This window comes from Mercenaria mercenaria, unplaced genomic scaffold, assembly GCF_021730395.1.
Source record: "Mercenaria mercenaria strain notata unplaced genomic scaffold, MADL_Memer_1 contig_5040, whole genome shotgun sequence".
Classification (NCBI taxonomy): domain Eukaryota; kingdom Metazoa; phylum Mollusca; class Bivalvia; order Venerida; family Veneridae; genus Mercenaria; species Mercenaria mercenaria.
The window spans coordinates 38,116-49,653 of NW_026463321.1; positions in this window are offsets into that span (position 1 = coordinate 38,116).

The following is an 11,538-nucleotide window of genomic DNA, read 5'->3' on the forward strand; positions in this document are numbered from 1 at the left end:
TGAAACATACCATTATGACTTTATTGAACTTGGAAAAAGAATTATCAGAGATGCTTCCGAAATAAGTGAGAAGAAACAGACAGTCATTATTCTTTCTCTGTCAGCAATGACAAAACCAACAATTGAAGAAAAGAAACATATTTTGCAGAAGAGAATATCACGAATTGCTCTACGCGCTGCATTTGCTCTTCGAATAAAAAGATCCGACGTGCGAATATTGATGGAAGAAGAAGCATTCTACAGGAACCAATTTAAACTCGACGCAGAATTGCTTGAAAAAGATGCCATGGCATCTAATATTCAGTCGCAGTTAACGGATTTAGAGCTTAAACTGCAAAGTACAGGAGGACAAACGACAGAGAATGAACATATTTTGAATGAAGTTAGAGAGTTTGATACCATTTTTGTTGCCATTTGTAAATATTGTTAAAACATACAAGCTGAGTAAATTGTGGCTGCGGAATACCCTTGAGAGCATAGTGGACTCTGCAATAGTCGTGAACGAAGCTATGGTAAAGGGACTCGCACAGTCTTAACCAGTGCAATCGGATCGCAAAACTCAAGAACATGTCTTCTATTGATGCCATTATTATTCATTGTATTATCGTTTATGTGCTTTAGATTGTATTATGTAAGATAAATGATTTATTATCTGCTTCTGGTCTTCATTGACAATAGAGCGGATCAGATCAGTAATATTCTTTACTTCTTAAAAAGACGTGGCGGCGACAGGTCATTGCAATACTAAGGTAGTACATAAAATCTTCGGAGCGTATTGTGGATTTTGATATTTCTGTCGTCAGCTCATACTATGATAGATAGAAATATTCTATATTTCTTTCTATATCCGAGGAGTATATTCTATACTGTCATATGCACTTAATGTACTTGTAAACGTCTACGACAGTTTAAGAAATCCCCTGTGTTTGTAAAATAATAATTTCTTGGTGTTCAAGTTACTTATAAAGTACGCAACTTACATACAAAATATAGACCTGTTTCGAAAGCGTAGCGAGCCGACACATTACAGTCAAACATAAATGGCATTGTAAGGTATGCTAACAGAAATTATGCATTTTATGTCGCACCCCGTCTGGCTCCGCCCTTAATTAAACTCACATTCTCAGAACGCAGTTATTGCTTTATGTCTTCTTTATATTGTTAATATCACAGTAATCTTTCAATAGACACGTCTTCTGTTACAGTGTAAAGATTGTCCTAGTTTATTCAATTACTCACTTACATTGTCGCACGAAAAACGAAACAGTACAAAAAATTCACCAACATATTTGTTACTTTTGTATCTGAATTGTCCTCGAAATCTTTTCATAATATTACTTTTATCATAACTGTTATCATTTGTTCTTTCGCCACTTATGAACAAAACAATTCTGTTCGAAAAATATAATGTTTGTACAGTATGTTTTTCGCCTCATTTAATTGAATACAGTTATAGATTATAATCGTGAATATAGTATGTTCCATTGAGAAAAAAATTCTTTTAATTTTTTTTTCGGGTGTCTTGCCTACGATTTAACCCGCATTTGTACTATGCCCCAAAGATAATGTGATGTTTACAAACACAACTATATGAATAGATTAAATAAAGCATAAGGAATTCAACATTTTTGTAACTTGTCAAAATGTAAATATTGCTAGTTTTGTACCAATTACAAATTAGCTCAGAGGTAAAACATACTGTCTATGTTCAACAGATCTTTTGCCGTACAAGTTCTGAAAAATATTTCATGATTATTATGATTCGAACTCAAACAAAACGGTTTGATAACTTGCTGTTGATATCTGCATTTTACCACATTGAGCTATTTTGCATACACTTGAAATTAATGTACAAGCAATATGACATCTTATTATCAATTATTACGAAACAGTCGCGTCCTTGCGTTTTCTCTGGTCACGTTATCATAGTCTGACAATAGTTTTTATTGGCATATTTAGCGTAGTGACCGTGCAATCTTTATATGTAATTCGTAGAGGAAAGATCGCTTACAAAATAATCACTCCCACCCTGCCCTGATTCATATTATTGTAACTGTGTTGTTTTATTTCTGCTGTCAAGTTTAATATTTTTCAGTTTCATAATACTGCACCATGCCACTTGACCTTTAGTTAGTATGTCGTACTCGCAAATGTACTGCTGCAACAACATGTCAGCTCGAGAATACAAAACCAGTAATTGTAGAAATAAATTGTACATGACAGAAAATTAACTTATAATTAACATCATGTTTTGAAAATAAATTGTCCAATTCAGAATTTTATCTAACGTTGAACTACATATTCTGGAAATAAACTGTTCAATAAAAAATATTGAATATACGCATGGGCTTTCGTGCGCAAAAAAATCGTGATATGTTTTCAACTTTTTTGAAAAGTGTGCCAGTGATTATTAAGTCAATTTATCAATAACCTAGTGAATTGTTTTATGGTGACGACTTTTATTTCCGGATAATTAAATCATAGGTCTTGTCCGAAGCACAGTATCTAAAGTTTTATTTTGCCATGTTGGTTTGGTATATATATAGTACGTGTTTATGAGCCAAAATTTTATAATGATCCTCAAATTATTTGACATGTCCGATACTACTGCAGTATCTAAAATGCTCACCTTTTTGTAGCAGCATCTTCGCGCTCGACTGATCATCCTTATTATTGGTATTATAAGACAGGCGCCTAGTAATCGTTAAAGGGGCCTTCACCGTGTGGTCGGCCGTTCACCCTTTCCACTGATTGACTGTGTCTTATATAAACAGTTCTTTTATAACCTGTCGGCCACACGATTATTATTGATAAGCCGAAGTCTTCTACATACTGTTGGTATTACTTGTGGATCATTTTGCTGTAAATCTTTAATAGGTGGGCATGTTGAAACAGACATAGTAGCCCCCACCCCCTCTTTCTCCCACTGTGTAATTCAAAGTCTGACGGGTAGCTCAGTCAGTTGTTGCGTGGAAGATTTTTTCAATCTATTGTAACAGTTTCCTTAGCACCAGTGCCCGTACTCGTGTTGTAATTGATATAGATGAACTGTATATTTATCATACACAAATGATAAAAAAAATAAACTCTTTATATACAAATCAAAAAGAGCTTGGGGCACTTTCTCAGCTTGCTTTGGACTTTGCCTGTAATTTTGTCTTAACACGAATTCGTTCGGTCAAAATGTATTTAATAAGTATATATAATTATACTTCTAGTTATCATTTCATTTCCGAGGGATCTCTAAGGATACACTTATTTATAGAAGTATCAATTTGAAAGTAAATCAAATATTTAAATGACATTGAACTTTTGAAATTGCAAACATTCGACTTGATACTTAGCTAAACTACTAAACTAAAACCTGGTTATCAATATGTGCAAACGCATGTCTAAGGTTCAAAAAATCACATGAGCTGTCCTTAGAGATAACATTACAGATAATAATAAGTTAACGACAGTTATGTACAGAGACGTTGTCCTTCAGATTTAAGTCATGTGCATTTGCGTCATAATAAAAAACTCAGCTGTTTTGAAATTGCTTCTAATATGATACATGTACCATCCTTATATATATTATCAGAATATATTTAACATTTTAATCGTTAAACAGACAGTTTTTGTATTGTTATAGAAGTGTATAGAAGTGTTTTGTTTCAGGTCATTCAATACCGCACGTGCATCATCTGACCAGAAAAGCATCAACATGTTTGTTAATGTTCTATCTGTTTTGTCCTCGAAACCTTTACATGATTATTTTTTATTAAACCTGTTTTCAACTGTTCATGTTATCATTTTGACACTTTTTTTTTGAACGGAGAAAAGTAAAGTTCGAAACAAAATAAATGTTTGCCGATTGGTTTAATTAAACGCAAATATAGAATTAACTCGTAAATGTATATGCAAAAATTCATACCTATAAAAAACAATTAATAAGTACGAAAATTACATTTTATGTCATAGATTTTAACCGTATTTCTGATATTCATATTTGCAGTTGTTCTATCTATTTCCCTATCTTATGTGACAGCTTATGTCTCGTAGCAGATCGGACAAATACAAACGATCTATTCATTCAATATCAAGATAAAACTTAGGATCGACATTCCGTAAGATAGCTGAGATAGGTGCTTTTGTTCAAATGTGTAAACCTGAAGGTTTTATTTTGTGTTTACTTTACTATAACAGGTGAAATGGCGAACAGAGAAATATCAAATGATTTTAGCGCATCAATCACGTGTGATTCTGATTTTATAACTGAAATGTTTGCGAGTCATGCAAAAAAAGACAACGAGTATTCAAAAGCGGAAGATTTTGTGTTGATTGTGTAGAATATTTCTGTGCAAAATGTATGAAATTTCATAAAACGATTTCTTCCTCATCATGTACATCAAGATCAGTTAACAATGCCACAGACTTTTGCCTTGAAACGTGTGAGATACATTCTACGGAGATAATAAGTTTTTCTGTAAAGCTTGTAGCAGCTTTGCCTGCTCAAAATGCAAAAGTGATCTTCACCAAAACTGCAGGACCGTACATGTGCCTGAAATAGTACGGAATATTGAAAAAAGCACCAACTTTCAATTATTTAAAAGCAAACTTATTCAATGTGAAAAAGAACTCAAAAACGTAACTGAATCATTGGTACAAACAAAACATTCAGAGGTAGAAAAGTGTTGCAATCATGCGAAATCAGCAATTAAAGCTCAAAGAGAAGAAATGAATAAAAAATTCGATGTCCTTGAAATGAATATTGAAAAAAGTATCTATAAAATCAGAACTGATGACGCCAAGCAGCTGGACGATTTAACAGATAAATATGATGAACAGAAATCGAAATGCGAGTCTTTGAGACGTAACGTGGAAATATGCAAACAACAGAACAGCGGAGCAAACTCTTCATTACCATGGAGAATTCTAAGAATGTTGTGGAACAATTTGAAAAAAGTATTATAGAAATTGAAAATTGTAGTAAAGTGCGAAACTACGTCTATAATCCAAACAGGTATCTTCAGGCAGTAATAGAAGACTGTGATGAAATGGATCTGTCATCGATTTAGAACGTGTAGAGGTTGGTTTCAACAATGCATATACTTTTGACGATATACATACATGTATCTGTACATTTCTCTAAGATTAAATTTAATGCAGCAAGAACTTTAAATATAACGTTGATGCATTAACAATATGGCCAAAATCACGACAACAGTAAAATAGATGATAGCAATTACGTCAACAAATAAATGAAGCTTTACTTAAGTTTTGAATAATGAAAATATGTTCCCCTATGATAAGAGATAAGATTAATAAAAATGCATATATGTAAATTAAAAGTATCATTTTGTTTTTATACTTGGTTTCCTTTCCCTTTACTCTGAATGAAAATAATATACGTTCAGTTTTTGTTAGAAAACGTTGTATCTTTTTCAGTCTGTCAAAATACATAGATCTGGAGAGGTTTACAACACACACAAGAACGATTTGTTCAAGAGTGCGTTACAGAGCTGTGGCAAAAATAAAACTAGTGATTTGCTGCAAGACGAAATTAATGCGTGGAGATCAGAAACCGTAAACATAGCAGTTATGGTTGTTCTGGTGCTGGCAAATCAACTTTATAAATAGTATGTGTGAATTTGACGCTGAAGATACCTCTGCTGCAAAAGTTGGATTGACTGAAACGACCACCGCTATTACTCCATATTCACTCCGTAGAAATAAATACGTTACTCTTTGGATTTTCCTGGGGTTGGAACAGGAAAGTTTACTAAGAAAATGTATTTAGACCTAATTGACTTTAAAAAGTTTGATTTTTTTATAGTGGTTGTTTCATCGCGTTTGACAGAGATTGATTTGTGGTTAATGCAAGAAATTGAACATCGTGACAAAACCCTGTATCTGCTTCGAAGTCATTTCGATTGCGATATAGAAAATCTTAGGCGAAAAAAAAGATGCCCGAATAATGTTGATATAAAAACTCTCAAAACACAGATGGTATCTACATACAAGGACGTCTTAAAGGATTTTAAAAGCAAAGACAATATTTTCCTCATTGATAGCTTCGCATTTAACCATTATGACTACGAGAGGTTGAAAAAGCGCTCACCTGCCGATGCCGCCCAAATCAGTAAAAGTAAAGCACATGCAATTATCTTTGCCTTGCCAATTACAACGGAATATGCGAAGGCGTAAAAACTGCCAAGCATGAAAACAGATTATCTCATAAGGCGTTACATGCAGCGTACAGTCTTCCTTCTGATGTAGCAGTTGCACAATCTTTGATAGAAGAGAAAGAACTATACATCAGTCAGTTGTCTCTCCGTACGCATCACAGCTTGATTTAAACTTAGACGTTTCAAAAGTAAAAGGCGAGTTGTTAGACTTGGAAAAAAGACTGTATCACACACAAGTTCATTCGGCAGTAGATGAACTGTTCGAACAATGTGACAAGACAACACAATTTCTGCTTCCTCTTTTTGATATCGTTCATGTGTATACCATTTGTAGGGTCTGGTTAAAGAACAGTCTTGGGAGTGTGTTGTTACGTTCATAGTCAATGTAGATTTGTTTGTCTATAATAACAAACATTTTACTATTTAAAAAAAAAACAACAAACAGATCGTACTTAATTTTTGTGTTAGATTTTATAGAATGTAATATAAAAAGTGAATAAAATGTAATTAGAATTTTTCACCTCAGTAGGCGTACATGCAGTAACCTTTTTCATTTGGAAATTTAACGTAAGCTATTCTAACATAAGATCAGACACACCGTATGAGAAAAATAGATAAGAAAACACTTGTAACTTGTAAGACTGAACAATTCATAATATGTGAAGATAGATATGATAGAAAAAAGATATTCGATGGAATAAAGTAACTTTGACATGTAACAGAAACAGCAATGCAAAGGTGCTTCTGATATAAGCACTTCATCAAATAACCATTTGGATCTGCGCGATTAGCCCGTAGCCGTGACATTGCATATAAAGCAAAATAATGTTAGTACATATACCATCGTATACACTTGTTTTTCGTTTCGGTATGTGAAAACCTAACTTATTAGTTCCAAAACATATAATATATAATATAGTAGTCGCAACTTGACCGCGATGTTTGACCTTAGGCTGATTATTCATATTGATTATTTCATTGTAAAAGTAAGGGGTGCTTAGGGTAGCCGTGTATATTTATATGGAATAAGTTTGTACATATTTCAGTATCAAAGTATGTATACGTACATTTGATGAGTTAAAACTTTCCGATACACTATTTTATATTCATACAAATTTATGTTTCCATTTTCTCGTGCAGCTCGTGTTTTACTTACACTCCTTTTCAAAATAGGTTGTGCCTCATTATTGATTATAATACAAAGGTCAACCATCGGGTCAAGTTGCGTCCACTATGCCCCAACGATAACTTGATATTTACAAACATGACTATAAATAGATTAAAATGGAACATGGGGAATTCAACATTTTTCTAACATGTTACGATCTAAATATTTCTAGATTTTGTACCAATTACGAATTAGCTCAGTGGTAAAGCATACTGTCTATGTTCAACAGATCATTGCCTTGGGGTTCGAAACTCAGCATAGACATTTAATTTTATTTCACTTTTGCTAAAAATTAAGATTCCTTCGTGAGCTCTGTGACAACACGACAGAGAGGTATCTAAAGGCGATATGGCAGATTAGAATAGTTTATTTTATATAAAAAGATGATATTGATTAAATGCATGCACTTTAGCCATGCAAATAAAGAACATACTATTTGTGTTATATAAAGACATATATACAAATACAAACCATCAAAGAAAGAAACAAATTACGGAACAAAAATGAAAACGAATAGGAAAAAAATCTGAAAAAAAACCCTCATGAGGATTCGAACCCACAAAAACGATTCGCTTATATCCATTCTTGTCTGCATTTTACCCAACTGAGCTATGTTGCCATATACGTAGTGGATATTTAAAATATAAGAAATGGTAATATTTGCTTGTCAAGAAATGCGCAGGCATTATGAATTGTTATTTCATCAGTTATCATGAATTAGACTCTCCTCCTCGCATTTCGCCGGAATCACGTTATCATTGGGGATTATAACACTTATTCCCGATGTGTTTTAATGAGATACTTAAACAAAAAGCATTACTAACAAATGAATTGTTGTTGCAATTGATCATCGGTTACCTTCAAAATATGAACATTGTAAGTACGAATATTGCTTCTTATTACATACCTAAAATTATTTTCCGTTGAGTTTCAATGGACCGCGATCATGCAATATTTTTCCATATTGATGTGCAACGCTTTCATATCGGACGTGGAATGTTTTGTTAACGTTGTAATGGAAAGAATCGCGTGTCGTACAAGGCGACTACGCGCACGTTACGACAATAAATTTACGTCATTTTCGCGGAAAAACTAATGTGCGTCAGTTTGATTTGTTAATTACATTTTCGGAGAAATTCTTTTCGTTTTATTTTCCTGTCTTTCGTTACAGAACGTTTAATTTAGACATAAATTAATTATTTGATAGTGGGTATGTAATAAAAAGGTTATCGGCTTTTGTATGTAGATATTGCACTCTTCTTTCATGGATAATATTGCGCTCCTAAATTCGCGCAATATTACCGCTGCAGAACTCGTGCATATATCCACATACAAATCTAATAACCTATAGACATTGCGAATAGCTCAAATTAATTCAAGAATAACGTTACTTCATCAATTGTCAAAACAGCAGTCTTTAAGTGACTTGTGGCGGGCACTACTTTGACTAACTTATGTTATGCTTCGGGGCCCTTTTTGGATCATGAAGACATTTATTTTTACTGTAATATAATTCCGCTTAAGCCGTTGCTAGAGGCCTGAGAGGTGTTACACATTCCGTTACTGTTCATAAACAGACTCAAACAAACCGGGTCTGATATTATGTTGTTTGGTTGCGTTCTATGCTTCCAAAAGATCCTTTCACATTTTTTATTTATTTTGTAATAAAAAAAGATAGACTTTAGCCTCCACTAGTTCTTTTCATAAGAATAAAATATTGCCATGAATATAAAATCTGAGGCATAATTTTCACATTTAATACTGCGATTTAATGGTTCATAAAATTGTAGTTTTATTGCTCCGATAGGTCGTTCAGCTACCAATCGTTAGATCCTATGTAAATGTAGCAGATGGATAAAAATATCATAGAACGATATATAACTTATATGCCCTATTTCTGACTTAAACACATAAAGCTGGAATATTGTCATTTAACATCTGTATTAACAGTTATGAATAGTGAAATTCATTTTTGCTATTTCAAATCATCGGCAGTTGTTTTTGCTCAGTGTCATTTAACAGGCAAGATTACAGAATAAAGTCGGGAAGGCACGCACGTGGGATATCACGAATTGCGAGCCTTTAAACGAAATTCAACACAATTCTTCAAAATTTAAACTAGTTTATCACATTGTGTCATGGTCATAACTGATTTTTTTTGAAGCACTTGTACTCTTTAAGGACTTCGAACTGATATAGATTTAGAGGACGTTTTATTTTATAACATATTGTCCTTGGGAGTAAATGCAAATTTTCCACATGATTCAGTTTTTGAATGATATTCTTGATATTTTGAAGTTAGCAGATTGAACGTCAGGGTAAAGGAGACCTTGTGCCCCTAAACAGATTTATTTATTGGAGAATGGTTGGGCCTATGGCAGTTCCTCTTCTTATTTATATAACAAGTTAACTGCTTTTGGTGAGCAGATGATCAAAATTATTTTTAGGGCAAAGTCAGTCGTCCGCTTACCTTTCCAGACTGTTTTGCGGGTGGAGGCGCACAGGCATGTCTTATTTATCATGGTGCATAGATGCTTACAGTAAAAAATGCACGTAATAGAACTTAAGTTTCACAATGCAAATGATAAGTATTTTCTGTAAATAGTTTTCTACTGTAAACTAGTTATCTCGCGCAATGTAACCTATTTTTATCGTGTAATTTAATTTTGGAAACTTTCAGACTACACTTCATATGTAATCGGACCTTGCAGTTGCTTCTAGCGTATTCAACAGTTTAATTTTGATTTCTGTGTGACCAGTAACTATGTACTAGTAATATTTGTAAACTATAGCTGTCATCGAGTCATTCTGAGTGTAACAAAGGCCTCTATGATAATGCCTTTGTCAGTTTATATTTGCAAAAAGTACAACATTCAAACACTAAGAAATACAGTACTTGTTATAATGATTATTGAATACTGGAATCGAACAATTATCTACAAATGTAATCAAGGGAACATATTTTCGTGAAACTCAAGAGGATGTTCTGTCCCAATAATTGTAGCCAGCATCATAGTTAGAAAGGTACTTGGTTGACGATATGCCTTGTGTGCATTCAAGACCAATATTTACATATGCCGCAGTTTTCAAGCCTATTAAAAGACGTTTTCGTGCAAGAGATAAACTTTTTATGCTTCACTTTCACTCTTAAGACTTTCAAATGCTTCTTTAAAAGCTTCCAAGTGTGTATTTGAACTGCCGGGTTAAACGAAAGAGAACGTGGGCATTTCGTGATATCTAACTTTGCAAAATAAGCTATTTTTTCAAGTGTCTCGGTCACATGACCATGATTTTCTTGCTATCTATTTATAGTTTGTAATGACGTGTTAGCAGCTTTAACATTTACTGCAGCGGACCGAGAACCCATATAACCGCTAAATAGTGTGATGATTAAATCAAATTCATGTATAGTAGCAGATATGGTATGCTGCTGAACACGTGTAATTTGGCATTAGAATCCATATGCTATTATAGTAACAACTTATCATTATTATATCATATCAAATAATCATGGATATACAACACATGAAGAATTGTCTGAAACTGTATAAAATGGGATGTTTATGTTACTGTTTATTGTATCACATATAATGTAAAAATACAGAATCAGCAGCTGTTTTTAATTTACCCTTGATCAGGCAAGGGGTATTAATCAAAAGGAATCATGATCATAAATAATCAGTAATCGATTAACATTCAAGTAATCAGACATAATCATTAATTATGTATAATAAGCCGTCAAGCCTTCGTTCTCTCTAGTATATTTGACCGCAAAGTGTATAGAACTTTGATGCGTACTTACTAAGTGATTTATTTTATCTCGAAACTTGTACATCAAGTCACGTGCACATTCAGTTGTTCTTTTTACATTTAATTTCATAAGATCGCACACATGCAACGTCCAATGACATCATTTTTCGTTACAAAATTACTCAATGGTCATTTATTTTACGGACATTGCTCAACAATTTTAATATTTCAAGTTCATAAGTGTAACGGCAATTGACCTATTACATCTGTGCTTCTTCCACGACAATTAGACTGGAAAAGTGCCAAGATACGGTCAGTTTCATGTTACAGTCTACCAACTTATTGATATCTATAATCAAATATGTAAATCCATTGACGAAAAATATCCGACATGTATGGTATTTTGTGACATATCTAAGGCATTTGATAGAGTTTAACATAAGGGGTTAA